At 38.6% G+C, this 20,316-nt stretch overlaps 1 long non-coding RNA gene and 1 pseudogene across 3 annotated transcripts; both read right to left on the minus strand.

Moving 5' to 3' along the window:
- Nucleotides 1-1,107: 1,107 nt before the first annotated feature.
- LOC140596069 (uncharacterized) lies at nucleotides 1,108-5,364 on the minus strand. 3 transcript variants are annotated; one of them, XR_011998103.1, is made up of 4 exons: nucleotides 5,212-5,364; nucleotides 2,985-3,125; nucleotides 2,725-2,901; nucleotides 1,108-1,331 (listed from the first exon to the last, which is right to left on the minus strand). It is a non-coding gene; the product is annotated as an uncharacterized lncRNA (long non-coding RNA). The 3 variants fall into 3 exon arrangements; XR_011998102.1 differs by lacking the exon at nucleotides 2,725-2,901 and having other exon boundaries at nucleotides 5,243-5,364; XR_011998101.1 differs by lacking the exon at nucleotides 2,725-2,901.
- Nucleotides 5,365-19,399: 14,035 nt separating this feature from the next.
- On the minus strand, nucleotides 19,400-19,524 carry LOC112919180 (U4 spliceosomal RNA; annotated as a pseudogene).
- Between the last annotated feature and the right edge of the window lie 792 nt (nucleotides 19,525-20,316).

Here is a 20,316-nt window from a genome sequence, read left to right on the forward strand (position 1 = left end):
CTGAGCCACTGGGGTGGGTGAGACTGGATCCCTCATATGAAGAATTGCAACATCATTACTATTGTGTATACTGACTCTTGATATTTAAAAATGTTCCTCATCAAGGGTGCCTGGGTGGCTCAATCCATTAAGCATCCAACTCTTGATATCCACTCAGGTCATGACCTCAGGGTCGTGGGATCGAGCCCTGCACTGGGCTCCAAGTTCATCACAGACTCTTCTTGTCCCTCTCCCTCTGTTCATCCCCCCTGCTCACACACACTCTCTCTCTCTCTCTCAAATAAATAAATTAAATCTTTAAGAAAATTTTTAAAAATTAAAATGTTTCTCATCATTCAGCTCTGAGACTCTGCAGCAGTGGTTTACACATGACGTGAAGACATTTGTTTAAAAATATTTTCATTATATTTTTTTTAAGATGTTATTTATTTATTCACGAGAGACACAGAGAGAGAGAGAGAGGCAGAGATACAGGCAGAGGGAGAAGCAGGCTCCATGCAGGGAGCCTGACATGGGACTTGATCCCAGGTCTGCAGGACCATGCCCTGGGCTGAAGGCAGACGCTAAACCACTGAGCCACCTGGGCTGCCCTTATTTTCATTATACTTGCTTATATGTATACCTTTCTGCCCCATCAGATTGTGAAGACCTTAAAGGCTTTGTCTTATTGTTTCTGTAGTTTTTACATGAGCTCGTACACTTTTTTGTATATTGAAAATCTATATCAAATGCTGAAGGGAACTGCTATGTTAAATCTGTATACAATTTAAAAATTCTATTTGTTGTTAATCAATTTGTTGAATTGAAAGTACTATACTTCTGTGCAACACTTGGATCCTCAATCTTTTTTTTTGTATCCTCAATCTTAAAAGTATTTAAAGATGTTAACTTGAATTATTGTCGTGATCATTCTGCAGTATATACAAATATTGAATCCTTACACTGTATGAAATATGCCTAATATTGAAATGATATTGAAGTCATTCCATCTTTCTTTGATAATTTGAGAAAGCTTTCAAGATGCTTCAGGGCCTCAGGGTCACTAGTGAGAATATCAGTTTTCAATTATCCGTGTGAGAGAAAGCATTAATAGGAATTTCTAGTTGATAAAATATCAAAAAAGTAGACTTTATTTTATTATGGTTGGTTCTCATTGAAGTAACTGGAATGTGGCCTGTTGACCTTTATACTTAAAAGTCTCTAATCTTATTACATAAAGTTAGTTCTTGGTGTTCAAAAGTCCTTGCTTCATCCTGCTCCCCATAGTCCGTTCTGTGAAGAGGAAAAAAAGTTTTCAAGCTCTCCCAAGATGACTGAAGTTGACCTGCAGGCTTGAATAAAAGAGACATCTCTTAGGTCCACAGTGACAATCTCAATCCTTCTAAAGATCTTCTATTTCACTGCCAGGGGCTAAAAAAGAGCTTTGTAACATTCAGCTGTCCTGCAGGGTTTAATGCTTCCACTAAATAAAATCTTTTATTTTGGATTTAGGCGAAATGTTCCCATCACTCATGAGTATGCTGAAAGACTGTAAAATACCTCATACAGTTGCAGCAAAGACAAGGTATGTTTGAATGAGAAAAATACATGAATTATACTTTTTAATAATGGAAGAGATTTCTTACAACCTTCATCCCCACACACATCTAAGCTTGATGAAAAGTTGTACAAAACTCCATTTCATAAAAGTAGTTTCAACTTCACACACTTTTTACTTGTTTCTTTCAACACAAAGCATTTTTCTGTATATCACCCCTAACATAAATCAGTTTTCATAAACCAGTTTTTATTATTTTATTTCCTATGTCTTATAGAACTAAAGACTATTATTTGGGTTATGGTGCTGGTTATAGATCTCTTTCATACTCTTTTATGTCAGGTCGTGCTTTTGTGAAACAGAAGAATTCACACGTGTGCACGTGCGTGAACGCACACACTAGCTTTATAGCTGCTCCTCCCACTAATTGGCTGACAAAGCAAGAGAAAGGAAGATCCTGGCTCTAATATTGCCGCACAGTCTTGCTAGTCTGGTTGGTGCATACTAACAGAAGTGAATAAGTATTCCTCCCAGTACATTGGTTCCTCTGGGAAGCTGGTATGTTCTCTATGGCCATGAGACTGAAATTGTTTCAGTTGGCTTCAACAAGTGTGGGAGTGTCTGTTAAGCCAAAAAAAAGAGAATTTTAATGAAGCTAAGAATAATGGTGACCAATTAGGTCTAGCTTAGCCACTTTCCACTAAGACCCAACCTTCAAGCATGCATTTAAGTTTTCATCTCATTTAGCTGGTAGTCGGGTGACCACATAAAGGGAGTCTCATTATAAAATTGATGTTAATGGCCATGGAGAAAATCAAAGACCACAGAGATGTTTGGGGATTTTCTCCAGTTAAACCCATCATTTACTAAAAGAGGTGAGTTTAGATAGAAGAATTTAGAAACTACTTCCACTTATACCTTGTCAGGAAGCCTGTATTCTATAAATTACAGGGGAAACTTTAGATAGACTAAAACAACGAGTATTGCCAACTTTAAAAAAAAATGTAAGGCTAAGAGAAGAAGATATAACCCAGTTTTTAAGTAACTGTGAGGATGAATTTACTGACCTAATTCTAATATAGTAGAACCCAGTTGAAAGTTGAAAGATATAGTTCACTGATAATAAAAGTGCATAACAATCTTAAAGAAGTAGTACCCCCTGGAAATCTGAAGATTGGATTTCTGACCTTTCTGATCGTGCTTCATCTCATTGGTTCTTCAGAGCCTGGAGACTAGACTGGATACTCATGACTGATCTAACTGCAGAAGTTCACTCTTAATTATTTTCTCTCCGGTCAAGGGTATAGTGTTTGCTCTGTTAAATCATCCCTGATGTCTTGACTATTTTCTCTTAAACTTCCTTCCTAATTGATGGGAAAGTAAGAGATTAAGACACCATTTCTGACATCAAAAAGGGGATGAGCACTGGGGCACATGGGGGGCTCACCAGTTAAGTGTCCAGCTCTTGGTTTCGGCTCAGGTCATGATCTCATGGTCCTGGAATCGAGCCCCGCATTGGGCTCCATGCTCAGTTTAGAGTCATCTTGGGATTCTTTCCATCTGCCCTTCCCGCTTAAGCTCTCACTCACTATAAAATAAATAAATAAAATCCTTTAAAAAAAAAAAAGAAGGGGATGAACATTTAAAAAAGGTGAGGGGAGTCATCACCCAGGATGGGTTAAGTGTAGGGTTAGGGGAAATGTTAGGAGAAGCCATACCTAAGAAAAGTCTTGATATATGTTTGGGATTGAGCTAAGTAAAGGAACTAGAGAAAGTCTTCCAAACAGAAGAAATGAAAGGAAAAGCTCTGAGGCTTGACACGATATGGCTAGTGCAGAAAATCATAAGAAGTCTGGTATGCATTCAAGAAGCATTAAGTGGGAAGTGGGAAGTGATGAGAACTAAGTTCATAGAGAAATTTCTAGCACAGATCAGATCCTGCAGGTGTATATCATGCTAAAAAGCTGTGTTTTGTTAAGTCGCTTAGTATAGAAGATAAGTTTGAGGGACATAGGACAAGAATCAGGGTGTTTCTTAGAAGTCCAGGTAAATGCTTCTACCTCAAAATTGTCAGCATAAATCTGTCTCAGAATACTTCATTGACACATGTAATGAGCTGTCTCAAAAATGAGGATAAACACATTGTTTTGGAATTTAAACTTTAATTTGAGATAAAATTTTGCACCAATTCAATAATTGATAAATATGAACAAAGAAATGGCATTATACTTTGGAATAGCTGCTGGAATAAAAGGAGAATTTAAGACTGCTTACCAACCCCATTGGTTATGCAACCAAACCCTTTAGTTATATAATATGTCCTAGAAAGAAGACTGACTACCTTTGGACAACGGCTGCCTCCTCCTCCTTAGATATTTTGAGTAAAGATTAAAGTAGCACAGGCTTATGTAAAAGTTACCTTTCTAGTTATGAATAGATGCATCAATCTCGTGAGGGCATGTATGCGTGTGCCATGATCATATCACATACCTTACACCTAGCACTTCAGTGGTACATGGTGGGTTTTATGTGTCTATTTTAAAACTGATTTCTGAAAATAGTAGCTATTTAACTTGATAAGCAACTGACACATTTGGCTTAACAACAGCCCCAAAATTGTGTGAGAAACTGCATCTTATGAGCATCCTAAACTGAAGGACAAAACAGGAGGCACAGTGAGAATGCCTAGAATAATACATGGGTGTTTGAAGTGTGCCTGACTTGGCTTGTCCACATCTACTCTAAGAAATGTATTTAGTAGCATTAATTTAACCTTTATCCTACATAAACTGCCCAATAGTGCTCATTACTTCTTCTGTTGATATCATGCACGGTAGGCAGATTGCTGGCCCCCCAAAGATGTCTACATGCTAATCCTTAGAACCTGTGAGTGTGTTATGTTACATGACAAGAGCAACATAAGTTTGCAGGTGAAAATAAGGTTTCCATTCATCTGACTTTAAGATAAAGAGATTATCCTGGACTATCTGGGCAGACCCCAGATGATCACAAGGGGCTTTAAAGATGGAAAGGTGCCACCAGTTAAGGAAGGCAGGTGATCTGTAGAATCTGGAAAAAAGGGAGAAATTAGATTCTCCCCTGGGGGCTCCAAAAGGAGTGCAGCCCTGCCAACACCTTGATTTTAGTCCACTGACACCCATTTTGGACTTGTGACCTCCAGACCTGGAAGAGAATAAATTCGTGTGGATCTAAACCACTGTTTGTGGTAATTCATTATAGCAGCAATTGAAATTGACACATAATGTATGTGACAGATGTCATTTAGCATTGTTAGCTGAAACTCACATCGATGCATAAAAAGGAATCTAAAGCATTTAGCTTCTACTCAATCAACTGTTTTATTCATCCTGCAACATCTGCATTTTTGTCAAAGGCAATAGGGACACAATAGGACACCAAAGAACCTTGGGGAGATATGAACAAATATGCTTTTCTATTTTTCATGAGCTGATTAGATAAGGTTTCATACAATGTTTTATTTAAAGTCCTTTCCTAAATACAATCACCTTCACCCCTTGGAGGATTTAGCCAGAGCAATTTGGCAAGTGATTATGTGAACTGAGAATTGATAATAATAATAATAATAATAATAATAATAATAATAATAAAAAGAAGAAGAAGAAGAAAATAGGTCAGTGCTGAGCTCCTTTTACCTTAACCAGATTCAGTGTTTCTTTCACTTACTTCTTCTTCACCCTCTTTCCTTCTATTTCTTCTGTTAACTGCTGCCTGTATTCTGTATTCACTTCAAGAGAACAAAGCACACGGTTTCACTCCCCCATTTCTGGACTGCCAAAGAGGACCTGGCCCTAAGGTCAGCACATTTGCGGCACTGATGACAATTGTCCGTAGGTAGCAGTTGCTACAGCTCCCCCGCTGGGGAGGCCTTGACAGCTCTCTGACCTCGTCCCTGTCCCAGTCCCCCCTCTGTAGACCTTCCTCCTCCCGCTACCTCTTGTGCTGCCGCCTGAACAAAACATCACATCAGCACTGTTTACCGCAGGAAGCCAGCCAAGGAAGTCATAACAGGACAATAGACATACAATCTGATAACCTTGTTAGCTCCAGTCAAAGCTCCTAACAAGTGGGAGAGGTTAGTGAAGTGGGATAAAACTATTGCAGTATTTGGGTTTGCTGAATTGGCTTTTCAGATTTTCTTCCCCCGTTGGGAAAAAAAAAGTAGCATTTCTTATCCCTTTATTTAAGATTAAAACCAGGCACAAGGACACTAAACAAAACAACATGTACAAGGCTAAGGTTAACTTTTAAAAGAATATAAATTATAAACGGAGAAGGATCTACAAAGCTCATGATTGTCTTCTAATGGAAAATAACACAAAACTTTCTTTGTGTTGCCAGATCTCAGCAGAAGTGTAGTTAAGTGTGGAATAACCTTCAGTATCCAGAAAAAGTTAGGGATGTGAATTAATTTGTGTAAATGATAACCAGTAATGAACTCATTTCAGATAACAGGCAAGGATGATCAAGGTCTTTGTATTTTCTGTTTTATTTACTTCACATAACAGGATACTGTTTCAACACACAGAGATTTGGCCAGGTCTGATTCTGGCCTCTTATTGCCTCCCCATATCCACCTCATGCTTCAAGGAACATTCCAACCTTTAAAAAATATAATTTTAATCCCACCATTATCTCCCTAGTTGCAAAAGACATGAACATACACTCCACAGCCACCTAAAATGCAGGGTCTTCCACAGTGTCTTACTTACCCTCCTTCCACCTTCAGTTCCCAAGCTCTTGCCATTTCCCTGATCCTGGGAGAAATAGCACGAACCTCCAAGTCAGCACCCAGCACCAATCAGGCCCTGTGACCTGGTAAATAGTCTCTGTGCCTCAGTTTCTTCATCTGTAGCAAATGATAAAATCATAGATTCAACACGTGGGCGTGAGGATCCATTTGAATGTGTCATATTTATATTTGGTGCTATTTTAAGGTTAAAAATCGGTGAAGATTTGGCATGGCTCCTGATGTATCTTTTGCTCCTGTGTTTCCCTGAAAGGTTAATTAACCACAGCTAAGTTCATACAGGTTTAGTACTCTGTATCTATTTAGGGGATTTTACTGTGAACATTTTGTTCAACGATACTTTACTGTTTTACTAACTGGAAGTCCAAGTAATGATTCATTGTGTTTGTGTGTGTGTGTGTGTGTGCATGTGTGTGTATATGTGTGTGCGTGTGTACCTGGGTATGTGCACCCTTTACCTGGGGAGAAAAAAGCTTCTTTTATAGCATCTGGAAAATTGCATTGATAGACAGTAACCATTTTCCCTTTCCTATTGCACTTTATTTGTGAGGGGTGTAAAGTGGCATTTCTCCAATTATGACTCAGGAAGCCTGAAAATAATAAAAAGGTCTACATTGCTTCCTCTCCATCTTGTGTATGATTTAAATCGAAAAAAAAATCTTAGAAATGAAATCTGGACAATTACTTTTACATATATAGTACATGTGTAGTTCCTATTCAACAAGATGACGGTGAGAAAATAAAAATAAAAAGAACACAAAGTAATATATTTGCTATACATTTGGCACTCACGTACATAAATAGGTGGCGTATTGCAGGGTTTATCTAACAATTACATAAAACAATTGGATATTCGCAGTGAGAAGTTAAATATGGATTTTCTGTTTCTTAGCTTTGAGTGTTTTCAGTTTAAAAATAATCCTTTACATAGAGTTCCAGGCAGCCTTTTACATAGACATCTATGAATACATTGTTTGAAAGGCTTTGCTGCCCTAAATATCTTCACCACTGGTCTCTTCCAGTATCTAAAATTTGTAGCACTTTTACACCTTTGTACTAGGCCATTGAAAGACTGTTAGACAATCCACAGTATCCGGAATTGATAGGTAGATAATCATTATTCAGCAGCAATTCTAGCATGAATTAGATAAAAAAAGTTGTGGCATTTCCTGGGTTATCAATCTTCATGGAGTCTTAGACTTTGGACATGACAATTAAGACCTAGTTGATTCTAATCTTATTTTTACTCACCCAACTCAAGTGAAGGTTTGGTTTCATTGACAAGCATGCTTCTTGGCACTAGACCTAGTCTAGCTATAATTACCAAATCTTCTTTAGGAATACATTGAAGGAAGAAATGATAAGTATCTAAATTTATTCAGTGCCATCATTTCTTTTTGGAACTCAAGATAACAAATAAAATTCAAAATACTGCATCAAGGGTGCTTGGCTGGCTCAATCAGAAGAGCATGCAATTCTTGGTATTAGAGTCTGAGTTAGCCCCTCATTGGGTGTAGAGATGACTTAAATAAATAAAACCTTAAAAAAATACTAGACCATCCAAAAGTAAATATGACAACTATAAAACAGGAATATATACCACACACACTGCCTGAAGTAGTGTAAGACATTTAAGATGTCCATGAAGTACCTTACCACTCAGAGGCCAACTCTAAAGAATTCTAATGCTATATGTTCAAATAAAGCAGTGTTTTATGTTTCAATATGAAAATTTTGACTCAGTTTAGCTCACTGATATGAAATGTGGAACTTATGAACCTCAAGCATACTCTAGAAGTCCCATTTTTTTTCTAAGAGTTCTTACCTGTAATCGAAGTATAACCCAGCATGTAAACAATCAGTTTGAGTATTTGAAATGTAAATAGGAAACAGTTTATTAGCTTATTGATTGTTAGTCCCTTAGAACATGGACTAAAATTTGATTTTTAGCCAAATTGGAGACATGCCAAATAGTGGTGTAATTGGGATGCCTGGGTGGCTCAGTGGTTGAGCATCTGCCTTCGGTTCAAGGCGTGATCCCAGGATCCAGGATCGAGTCCCACATTGGGCTCCCTGTGAGGAGCCTGCTTCTCCCTCTGCCTATGTCTCTGCCTCTCTCTCTCTGTGTCTCTCATGAATAAATAATACATCTTTCAAAAAAATAGTGATGCAATTGAGAATAAGAAGAGAGTGTCAGGACCCACCGCTAGCTAAAGCCAGATGTGCTCAACTGAATGGAGCATATATCCATTTGACCTTCTATCTCCGAAATTCTAGCAACTCAGAAAAGCCAAGTGAAAGGGATTTCAAGACAGGGCTCACTTCTTGTTTATCCTGCATTTCCTATTGTACCTAGCACACCACTGAATCTGGGCTTAGTAGGTGCACAGAGTTGAATGTTTGAGAAGGAATCAAGAGAAGTTCATTTTTTACTTCCATTCAAATGTTCTCAAGGGCACTCAGTTATTTGTATTTCTCCCCAAAGTTGATTGATTCATTTTGATCTTCAGTAACTAACATTCCGCATTGGCTTTTCTGCATCAAAAGATTCAAATTGTATTGAAATGCCTTAGGATCAAATTAGATGTTTCTAGCATTAATAGGCATCACTTGGATGGGACTTGGACCTAGTCAGCTTTTAACTAAAGAAGGAAATACTGTGTTGATTTTAGCTAACAGGTTATTTGAAACAGCAGCTCATGTTCTTAAATGAAAAATTGTCTTGTGATATGAGGACATAACTATAAAATACAGAAAGAATGGATATTTTATATGGTCTTAAAATATGGTATCCTCTACTTTTATAATTAATGTGACTCACATAGCGTCAGGGGTTTCTTAGAGAAGCCGCATGAACTGGCATTGTAGAATCTAATTCCTTCCATTCTGACACTGGCAACACAAGTCATTTATTAGTAATTACTTCTCAGACAGCAAACTTAGCCTTCTGACTACTGCAGTAGCAAAACTCCAAACTGAAATACTTCCATAAGACATTCTTTACATTTGCAACTGCTTTTGCTTGCCCTTGGTTGTTCGGCTCCAAGCCTAAATTTACAAACTGTGTGTGTGTGTGTGTGTGTGTGTGTGTGTGTGTGTGTGTGTAAGTTCCTCAACACACTGGTACCCTTGGGAAGCCTATAGTCTTTTAAACTAAGATATTTTTGGTATAAATTGTAAATTAGAACAATAACAAAAGTGACACTGTATCTTGATTGAATTTCAAATGCAATCTTTGTTCAGTTAAAAAATAACAAACCAGATTTATTTAAAGGCTTGAGTTATGACCTTGCAAATAACGTAGCTTTGAAAATGACATGAACTCTTCTAGGTTCTTATTTTACTTCCAAATGGCTTTGCCTATAATTCACCATTAATGTTAACCCACCTTTGTAATTGAACAAATGACCCCTCATCAGAATAACAACAGAAAGAAGAACCAAATATCACCTCTGGAAGCAGAGATTCTCTGGGCTTTCCTGTCATAACACCACAAGGAAATGACACCTCTTTACACCGTGCCTTGCTGTGGTCAGCATCTTGGGTTCCCAACATGAGGATGAAGTTCATGGATTCAATGACGGTGCTCAAGCCTCTTTGACTGTTCTGTATTTGAATAAGAGACATAAGACTGAACAGAATCAGAACGTCAAAGTAGGAAGGAGTGTAAGTGATTGTCTAATTCAATCTGTCAGTACAGGTTTCCTCCACAAGCCTAGCTTTCCAGAGTTTTGGCTTGTGACCCAGGATAAAAAAGAAATGTATAAATACATTATGACGTAGTATGCACAAACTGGAGCCTAACTGGGCCTGAGAGTTTCCATAAAACAGTATGCAATGAATTCAGATACTTCCCTCCTTACATTCAATTTCCTGTTTTTTTTTTTTATTTTTTTATTGGAGTTCAATTTGTTAACATTTAGCGTAACACCCAGTGCTCATCCCACCCAGTGCCCCCCTCAGTGCCCATCATGCAGTCACCCCAACCTCCCGCCCACCTCCTTTTCCACTACCCCTTGTTCGTTTCCCAGAGGTAGTTGTCTCTCATGTTTTGTCACCCTCACTGATATTTTCACTCATTTTCTCTCCTTTCCCCCTTATTCCCTTTCACTAATTTTATATTCCCCAAATGAATGAGACCATATAATGTTTGTCCTTTTCTGATTAACTTATTTCACTCCGCATAATACCCTCCAGGTCCATCCACGTCGAAGCAAATGGTGGGTATTTATCATTTCTAATGGCTGAGTAATATTCCATTCATCGAAAGATGAATGGATAAAAAAGATGTGGTCTATGAATACAATGGAATATTATTCATATCTGTTTTTAATCCACTAATAGGTTGAGACTTGTTAGACATCCTTGCTACAAAAAGTGTGGCCCGTGAACCAGCAGCTGCAGCATCACTTATAAATTTCTTAGAAATGCAGATTCATGGGGATCCCTGGGTGGCGCAGCGGTTTGGCACCTGCCTTTGGCCCAGGGCGCGATCCTGGAGACCCAGAATCGAATCCCACGTCGGGCTCCTGGTGCATGGAGCCTGCTTCTCCCTCTGCCTATGTCTCTGCCTCTCTCTCTCTCTCTCTCTCTCTCTCTGTGACTATCATAAAAAAAAAAAAAGAAATGCAGATTCATGGAGCACCTGGGTGGCTCAGTCAGTTAAGTGTTAAGCCTTCAGCTCAGGTCATGATCCCATGTTCCCGGGGTCCTGGGATGGAGCCCCACTTTGGGCTCCCTGCTCAGCAGGGAACCTACTTCTCCCTCTCCCTCTGCCCCTCTCCCAGCTCATGCTCTCTCTCTCTTTCTCTCTCTCTCTCTCTCTCAAATAAATAAAATATAATCTTTAAAAGAAATTGCAGAGTCTCATGCCCCAGCCCAATCTAGTAAATCAATATGCACATTCTAAAAACATCCCCTGGTGATTCCCAACACTTTGAATTTTAAGAAGCATTGTGCTACATCATCCCTAAGGGTGGTCAAGCCTTTCCTTGAACCCTCTCACCATGAGGCATTTTCGTCCTCCTCAGGTGCCACTTTTTATTTTCAAACAATTGTGCTTTAGAGAAATATCTTTGTTATACTAAGTGGAAATTGGTATGTAAAGTACCAGCTTGGAGACCAGCACAGAAACAGCATTTCACAAATGAGAAATCCTTGTCCTTTCCCACAGTTACTCCACCCACTGACACTAGTGTATCTTCTTGTGAAATTAATTTAAACTTCCTTGCACATGGAAGTCTCTCTGCTAAAAATAGGGAAACTTTTGGGACTCTTGACCGTCTCTCTGATCTCACACCTAAACAGTTAACAGTCCTGGTGAATTTACCTTCCAAATATTTCTCCAACCAAGGATGTCTCAAATCAGTATCCAATAATCTGAGGACAAAGGAGGAATGGTTAACAAACATGGAAATTCATGGCAGAAAATTCAGCATTCACTATGTTCATTTAGTGAGACAATCTACATTCTGGAAAAAAAAGTGACAATTCTCAGCACCTTTTGTTAATTAAGAGCTATTGTTTTGATCTCTAGAGACCCTAGAGCTCAAAAGGATGCCACTACCTAGGGTACCCTACTATCTCCCGTTTCTTTTTGGGCTATTGCTCAACTCCTTGGCTTCAGACTCAACCCTCTGGAAAATCTGGAATATTCTGCACTCATTCAAAATGCAATGAATATTTATTTCTTTGCATGCTTTCGATTCTGCCCACCTGGAGCTGGATAACTATTCCCACTGTTCATTTCAAAGTGTGTCTCCCACTGTGTGAGCTATTGAGTTGGAGAAAGGCCACTTAATTATCCATCTGTAACATAAAATGTAATTGAGAATCATCCCTGGGCTGAGACATTTTCTCCTTTGAGACTCCACTGATTGAAGTTGGGTTACATACAAGCGTGAGTATAAACATATTTCCCATATCTTTTCTGACATTCAGAATGCCTTGTATTCTTAGGAACAAGAAGAGGACTTGGTATTTAAAAGGATGTCACTGGACTGATAAGATAAAGTCATGAGAATAGATTCCTATTCCTTGGGAAATGTCTGGGATGTATGTTGAGGGGTAAGGGAGTTGTCAGGCCAGTTCTGTGATCCAGTTCCCTGGAGATGAAGTTTCCTTCTCAAAATCAGTTCTTGCCAATACTTACTACTTTGCTGCCACTGGGTCAAGGAAAAATGCTTTAAAGTTTAGAAGCTGTAGAATCTCAGGCACTGGGCTGTCTTATGAACAGTAAGTTGGACAAAAGAACACTTCCCAACTTTGTCCTCTGTGTGAGTTCTTGAGAACAATCCAGTGTAATGGACAGGCCAGTCTCTGTGTTACTCGGGGAAGACTGATGCTTCTGTAGTCCAAGCAGAACATAAAGCTTTCTGCCCCCATTGAGAATTGTTTTTATTGTTTTGCTTCATGACCAACAACTAACTGATGTGAGTTGTACTGAGCAAAACAATACAACTAAATTCTTGCATCATCGCCATGTAACGTATCAGATGACCAAATGTTAATAAGTTTTGTTGGGAGCAAAGGTGAATAAACACTTTTTTAAAAATGGCTTTACTGACATACCATAAATTCACCCATTTAAACTGTACAATCAGTGGCTTCTAGTATATCCATGGAGTTGTGCCTTCATCATCACAAGCCATTTTTGAACATTTTCATCACCCTGGAAAGAAGTCCCATACCCTTTAGTAGTCTCCTAACATTTTCCCAATCCCCCCTACTCCTAGGCAGGCACTAATCTGCTTTTCATCCACATAGATTTGCCTATTCTGAACATTTCATATCAATGGAATCATACACTATGCAACCTTTTGTGACACTCGTTTCTTCTTTCACTTAACATAATATCTTCAAAGTTTACTCATTTATTGTAGCATACGTCAGTATTTCGTTGCTTTTTATAGCTGAATAATATTCTGTTGTATGGATATGCCACCTTTGTTTATCCCTTCATTAGTTGGTGGGCATTTCGGTTGTTTCTTCCCTTTGGCCATTATGAATAATACTGTGATGAATTTTTTGTGTACACTGGTGTTTTAAATTCCCTTCATTATATCCTTAGAAGTATAATTGATAGGTCATATGGTTATTATATGCTTAAATGTTTGAGCATCGCCCAAAGTGTCCTTCAAAGTGGCTGTACCATTTTAGGTACCCACCAGCAATATATGAGGGTTTCTGTTGCTCCACATCCTCACTAGCACTTGGGGTTATCTATTTATTTTTTATTATAGACATCCATGTGGGTGTCAAGTGGTATCTCATTGTGGTTTCGATTTGCATTTCCAAGGATAAGCACTCTTACAAATGTCTCTCGCTTACTCACATGTAAAAAGTGAATATTTCAGTTCAATTAATTCCTGGGTAGACCATGCCTGGAGAGTCTGCTAAAATTTAAAAAACAAAACAAAACACCAAATCTGATGAATCTCCTGGGAGGAAATTTTATTACATAAGAGATTATCTGGGTTTGGGATTCAGAAATCATCATTTTGAATAATTAAATTCCCAGACCTAGTCCAAGATTTAGCCCTAATCATTAATTTTGTCTTTATTAAGAGTAGAAGTGGTAAGAATTAGAGGGAAAGTCATCTTGTATTCGTCTGGCAAATCGTCCAAGTTGCTCATCTTCTCTGAGACTGAGTTTTACCATCTACAAAATTAGGTTAATAATGCTGCCTAACTCGGGGTGCTTGGTTGGCTCAGTAGGTTGACCATCCGACTTTTGGTTTTGGTTCAGGTCATGGTCTCCAGGTGGTGCGATCGAGCCTTGCCTGATGCAGGGCTCGATCACACTCAGCACAGAGTCTGCTTGAGATTCTCTCTCACTCTGCCCCTCCCACTCATGCTTTCTCTCTCTCTCTCTTAAATTAATTAGTAAATCTTTAACAATAATAATAATGCTACATAACTCATGCCATCATGTGAGGATTACATGAGATTTTTTTCCCCATGTGAAATGCAGTACCTGACTGAACAGAAATGTTTGCTGCTATTAATGTCTAAGATGAGTCATCAGAGGTCTTCTCTGTTATAAGAACTTAAGAAAACATCCTCTGCAAACATGGAGGATTTATTGAAAATTTTGATTCGTTGTTTTCCATCTCTACAAAAGGTGTTTTTAAAATTAGCTCCAAAATTCCTCTGAAACTTAAGTTAGCTTCCAGTAAGAACAAACTCTGAAACAGGCTAGTAGATAAGGCGGCATATTGTCCACCTCCCCCCAGAAGTCTTCAGTGGTGGAGAATACTTGCAACTTTTCATCAAGTTAACTGTGATCCCACCAAAGGGTAGAAGTGGCATTGAGTTTCCTCAACCAAATAATTCTGTTTGTTACAGAATGAAGGTCTTTGGATTCCCTGGCAACCTAGGAAATATAACTCCCTGGCCTTGAATCACTTAGCCTTGTCCTCAGAAATGATGCTGGACAAGGTAAGGCTTGTGTTTCTCCTGTTCTTGGTTGCTGCCATTGCCCTTTGGGGAGCCAGAGCCCATATGAGGCCCCCTATTTACAAAGTGTCTTCTGGCACAGATCCTACTCTGTCTTCCTTTTTCCCTCAGAAATAAATATGCAAGCCCTCTCTTGATCCTCTACCTCACTTCCATCTAAACTTACATTTAACTCTGACTGACTTTTTCTGCCATTGATTTACAAATACATTCATTCAGCAAGCCCAAATTAAACAGTTACCCTGTGTCAGGCACCATACTGGGCTCAAAGATGACTGACTAACATAATCCAGGCCCCATGGTAGAATGGAGCAGATCAACAAATATGCCAGTGGTTATAAAACAGTGTGATAATAATGGATATTTGTCAAGGGTTGGCAGGAGAATTAAGACAGTATTTGTAAAGCACTTAGAACAGTGCCTGGCACAAAATAAGTGTTGTATGCATGTTCATGAAATGAACTACATGCCAGAAAAAAATGTTTATGCCCTGGGGGTTCTGGGAACACATACTAAGGCCACCTATCCTAACCTGAACTCCTGAAATCCTGAGCCTGGTTGGAGATGATAAGGGTTTAGCAAAGTGAAGATGTGGAAGAACCATGCTCCATGTAGAGAGAACTACATCTGAACACAAAGAGACATGAAAGAACATGACATACCTAAAGAAGTTCAAAAGTTTCATTATGGCTCAAATATAAGCAATGTGAGAAGGTACAGAGGCTAGGACCCAGATCGTCTGGTCTGTGGTGGATAAATTGCATTAATGGCCTCTATTAGCCTCTATTATGTAAGTTACGCTTTGCCATCAAGGAACACTGGGGAGGAGAATGAGTGTTGAATGGGCAAGAAGCAGTACTTGCCATTGTAACACCAAGAGAGTTGTTGGGAAGCATTTGGAAGTCTTAAATACCCTTCCAGTGAACATTATGACCTATGTTTATAGTGATCTTGTCTTCAATGAAATAATTAAAATTGGATAAAGCCACAGTGTGTTTGAAAGAATATAAAAAAGTTACTGAACTTTCTAGACTTTACAAGAAAAGTCTAGCAGTTGTTTCAGTTGAATGCTGCACTTTTCAGGTATTGGGGGTCAACAGTGTTGTTATATCAAGGTGAAATACTGAATAAGACACAAGGTCTTGGTTTACTATTCAGTGAACTATGCTTGATGAGTTTAATTAGCTCTCAGTGCCCTTTGGGGGAAAAAATTCTATTGAATGCTTTATAGCTGACATTTCCAATATAAATAAGGCCACCTCCCATTTAAGTTCCAAGGAATTGTTTCAGGAATAATGTGTTTGTATCAGAATATATAGATTTGAAATAAAATTGGTAATAAGAATCGCAGAAACATACACAGCAACATCTTGTTGGGATAGGCAGTATAACTAGTTCTTCTAACCCCAGCCAATACTTCATGTGCCCTGTAAAAATGCTTTAAAATTCATCAGTTTTTCCATTGAAGTGTGATTATTATTTGGGGGATGCTTAGTCAAAACATTTATTACTACGAAGCTGATACATTTTATTTTTAATGATATTTTTAAAACAATATTTGCCACAGTGTCTAATTCTTCAGAACTAAATTTGGTTATTCTGTTTAAATTTCTGTGATATCAGGATGCCTGGGTGGCTCAGTCCAATAAGTGTCTGACTCTTGATTTCGGCTCAGGTCATGATCTCAGGGTTGTGGGATCAAGCCCCATATTGGATTCTGTGCTTAGCACAGAGTCGGCTTGAGGATTCTCTCCCTCTCCCTCCGCCCCTCCTCCTTTCTCGCACCCTCTCTCTGTAGCTCTAAAAATAAATAAGTAAATCTTTAAAATAAAATAAAATGTCTGTGGTATCTTAGAAGCCTCATGACCTATCCCTAGTCTATATTCCTAATCTTACTGGTTTCTACTTCCAAATAAATTGTCTACTCAAGAGTCAAATCCAAGTACAGTACAGACTTCCTTTTCACTTACCTAATCCTGCATCTTTGCCTACTCGGTCCCTTGCTCCTTGATGTTTTTCTCTCCCTCCACTGATCATGGGATTCTTCATAGTCTTTCAGTGTCTGCTGTTTCACAGAGGGCTCCATCATTCCTTTGGTCATAATTAAATTTATTCTTTTTCTTAAACTTCTTAATTCTATTTGTTGACTCCTCTCTTCTATGTGAGCTAGTTTCACATACTTTTCTGCCACTGCTCAGGCTACTGCATTCTGGTTTCTGCCTCTTCCACACCACTGAACCTGGCCTTCAAGAAATATTCACATTCTCCTTCTTGCCAAATCTAGCAGAAATTTTTTCCATCCCTTTGATACTTTTCCCATTCCTTCATTTCAAGATTCTCTTATCTTCTGCCCAGCCCCTTGAAGACTCATTTCCGGACTTGCTGTTGTACAACATTTGGGCATTAGCTCTACTCTCTGGGCCGTGGGTTGTTCTACCCTGGGTGGGTAAAAGGCACCACATTGTCATGGCCCACCACAGCTCTGTAGAGCCCCAGTCCAACCTGATGGAACATGTTATTTAATCATCACGTTGTTGGAAAGGGAAGAAATGACAGAAATTCTAGTTAACATAGTTTATACGTTCCTCTTCTGAAACATGAGGTAATAACTCTCACTTGTCACGACTGTTGGGAGGATTAATGCTATGCAGCATTCTGTGTATCTCACCTACATAACTTGTTCCTGCTTCCCCCACTAAAATGTAAGCTCTGTGCTGACAAGGCATCTTATGTGTTCAGTTCACTGTTGCATCCCTCGCTCCTTGAACTCTGTCTGGTACATAAAAGACACTTTAAAAAATGGTTGAATTGTTGATAGATGGAAAGTGTTTCATAAATAGTACTTGTGCAATGAATGATTGCTTTACTAAACCTCAGGGAATTCTATACTGTGGTTAATTATTGTAATTTAACTAAGGAAGTTTATCTGTCCCTTTGTGGTAATTTAATCTGTTTGTAATGTTATGTGTTTACTACAGTTGCTCCTGACTGTTATCTTTTTCATATCTTTAGTGTGCACATTTTAGCTTGGCTTTCTGTTATATTCTAAACGGGGCATCCATGGGTGGACTTTGTAGAGAAGACTTGGAACCTTAAAAAAAATGCATCATACACTTCAAATTCCTTGTGAAAGAAGATGAAGCATTAATAGGCAAGAATATGTTGGATGAAACACAGAGATCTCTTTACTGGTAGAGGCAAGTCCTCTTGCCTTTTTTAACTCAGCACATATTTTTGTCATTACTGAAAGGCCTTAAATTCCAAATGCATTTTAGGATTTGTTTAGGGGTTTTTTGGTGTTTGTTTAGAGAGAGAAAGAGCAGGGGAGGTGGAAAGAGAGAGGAAGAGAGAGAATCTTAAGTAGGGTCCACACTCAGCATTGAGCTCGATGTGGGGCTCAATCTCATGACCCTGAAATCATGATTTAGGTCGAAATTAAGAGTTGGATGCTTAACCGACTGGGCCACCCAGGCACCTCTCCAAATGCATTCTGAATCGCAGTTACACAGAAATTGGTAATTTATTTGCTGAGCAACTCATACATAATATTGGGCTCTCGATTCTTTATCTGTAGAACCTGCTTCACATGGCAATCTCAGTGATGATACAACCTCTTTATATATTGGCTTATTTGGGTGACCAGAAACCAAAGCTAGATGAGAATAAGGATTCTGCTGTTATCATGAAACAGAAATAAACAAAGTGGATCATATGGCAGTAAAATCATGCTTTTGACTTCATAAATGTTTTATTACTTCCAGATGACTGATCTATTCACACGGGTTACTTTTTGGCAGTTCATGTATTTATTCAACAGCTGTTTATCATCTGCTATCAATTTGAGCCCCAGCTTCATACTTACTAACAGCATATTTTGGGACACTGCTCTATGCCTCAGTTTCCTTATCTGTAAAACATAAATAATGATATAACCTGCTGTATAAAACTGTAGATAGATTAAACAAGCAACTACACTTAGAATAGGCTTCAGTAAACAAAGTTCTCAACAGATGTTAGTTATCCTTATGTTATCCTAGAGGTAATACATTTCCTTTTTATTTACACAACTTTACATTAAATTGCCATCACTTGCAAGCAAGAGTCTCAGTTTAAGGAAACTGCAGCTCAAAGAGGTAGCGTGACCTGCTTGGGATCATACAACAAAATGAGTGACAGATTATCTCCGGAGACCCAAATGATTGATGTCATGAGTCTGGTGCCCCAAACAAATGATTGAGTCTCAAAAAAGTGATTGAGTCTCAAGGTTCCCCTGCACAGCTGGAGCCTGTGTAATTCCTATGGCCAAAGCAGGCCCACCTGCTTTGTGGGAAATAGCAGTGCCTATAGTTTGGAGACCTGCCTCCTGTGGATGTTCCCTTTGTATCACAGCAAGTTTCAGGTCCCCAGCAGTTACTCCCCTTTCACTATCCTCCCCATCCTTGGTAATCCTAATCTCTACAAAAGCACCTTTAGATAGAAATATGCAATAAGGTAGCCCTTTCAATTCTCTGAATTGTCAAGAAGAGAGGAGATGAGAATATGCCTGTTTCTTAGATGTTGGCCCACTAGTTGCCTTGCACAAGGCTGTGAATAGTATCCTGGGATGTGAGGTGAATGAATCAGCACTCCTACCAGAAGAAAACCTTCAATCTCCACCAAAAGATTTGCCTAGCACTTTAATTAGCAATAATCGCGCCTCGGATAAACCTCATTGGCTATGATACTGCCACTGTGCAAAGCTTGCCTAGCACTTTAACCGTACTGTCCCTGGAGATGCAGCTAAAGATATAGATGTATTCAGAGATACAGAAATATACATAGAGATAAAATGCAGATATTTTAAAGGGCTAACTTCATCATCTTATTGCACTGTATGTATATTTTTATACCACTTATGTATATCTGACTATAACATAGTCGCTCTTTGACCACTTCAGTGCTGGGTTGTCAGGCTCAGGGTTTTACCTACTTTTTTATCCATTTAACACACCCATATGTTAATCATGATTATATCTGTCTAGTAGTACAACAGACGGTCTTAATTTATGTTTTTTTATGTATCAAGTTTTCCACAGTGAACATATATTATTTTAGGATCAGTAACACAGTTAAGCACATGTTTATTATTTCCCAGGAAATAATCCATCTTGAGCTAAATGTTTATGAAGTTCTTGATATGTTTCAGGAGCCAAGTTCTAATTATTTTGGACACATTTTTTCTTTTAGAAATTCCACGAGATTGATATTATTATCTCTAATTTTTAGAGAACAAGGTTCATTAGAGTAGCTCATTCAAGGACGTCTGAGTAACAAGTAGCATAATCTCCAAGTCTTTGAAGCATGCAGCATCAGAAAAAGTAGAAGAAAGAAAGAAAATGATCAAATTCAGATTCATTGTTGGCAAATCTGGGAATTAAGGCCGAATGTGTGTGCCAAAATTGTTCTAATAGTATCTGTAGCTCTAATATCTCCATTGCCTGAAAGCAAAAAGTATAATAATAATGGCATCTGAAGGGGAACAGTCATGGCTGAC

The sequence above is a fragment of the Vulpes vulpes genome, chromosome X (assembly GCF_048418805.1).
Source record: "Vulpes vulpes isolate BD-2025 chromosome X, VulVul3, whole genome shotgun sequence".
Lineage (NCBI taxonomy): Eukaryota > Metazoa > Chordata > Mammalia > Carnivora > Canidae > Vulpes > Vulpes vulpes.